Source organism: Chanos chanos, chromosome 4, assembly GCF_902362185.1.
Source record: "Chanos chanos chromosome 4, fChaCha1.1, whole genome shotgun sequence".
In the NCBI taxonomy this organism is placed as follows: Eukaryota; Metazoa; Chordata; class Actinopteri; order Gonorynchiformes; family Chanidae; genus Chanos; species Chanos chanos.
In genome coordinates, this window is record NC_044498.1 from 37,734,748 (window position 1) to 37,736,035 (window position 1,288).

A 1,288-nucleotide genomic window follows, 5' to 3' on the forward strand; every position below is an offset into this window, starting at 1 on the left:
GTCAGCTTAAATCTCAAGGTACTTCCCATTGCCTTTCTCAGGCTACACACACACACTTAAACACACACAGACAGAAGGTGCTAACACGGTGCCGAAGAGAGCTGTCACTAGGGTGTGTTGCGGTTTCCTGTGTTTAAATGGAGACAGGTTGTAGTTCTGATTCCTGTCTCAGTATGCCCTCAGATGTTGCTATGCCAGTGCCAAGAGAAAAAGGAAATTATTGTTTTTTTTTTCCCTTTCAAGTTGAAGTGTCTCGGCTGAAATCCATACAACCGATGTACGTGTTTTGAAGTGACTGTCTTGCCTGTGCACTGCGGATGTGTGTATTTTTTTTTTTTTTTTTTGCATGTTGGGTAGTCAAGGTTTTCCTTCGGGGGGGGGGGGGGGGGGGGGGGGGGAGCACAGTTCTGCAGAGGTCTTCCAGTGTTTTCATATGGAAGAGAGCTTAAGCTCAGTGTATACAGTTATGATAGCATGTGCCTTCATTTCGAGCATTTGAGTCAGTAATGATTAGCATGCAGTTTAGCCCTATATTCAGCCAAAGGCATGTGTTCCACTAAACTACATACAGTTTCTTTACTCCACCTTGTCTCAGACTCTGGGATTGGTGGAATGCTAATCTTATTAGTCAGGAATGTCACACTAGGCCCAGTAGTCTGGCAACATACCCTAATCACTTTTGCTGTAAAACTGTAAACTGTATTCCCTTTTTTTGTGTGCGTGCGTGTGTGTGTGTGTGTGTGTGTGTGTGAGTGTGTGTGTGGATCTTTGACTCTGAATGTATTGAGTAAATCTCATGCAGGAACTTCCTTATTTCCTATTGCTGAGGTCCCTCAGCTGGGATCATATACTATCAAATACCATGAGGTATTCAAGGACCACATAGATCTCATGTATGCATATTGTCTGACCTGTATTTTAAATGATGAACATGAAATAGCATATCCCCACCCAGAACGACCAACAATACTGTAAGTAAAGATCAGGGTTTTCTTTTCCATTGCTCTCCATTGTCTTTAGTAAGCTTTCTGTCAGTCAGAAAATCTCATTATAGTCCTACCCATGCAAGCAGCAAGTGAAGGTATTAATTGAATCCCTGCTGAATGTAGGCCATGTTGCTTAAATGTTTAATCACTGGGTGGGTAAAGGCTGATTAGATTTGGCCAGCACTGTCATGTAATTTGCTTTAAGTCCTGCTATTTACTGTCAACAACTCTCAGTGCTACTCAATACTGAATTAGTAAGGCATATTTTTAGTACCAGTTTTACATCACATAAACCACAAAGC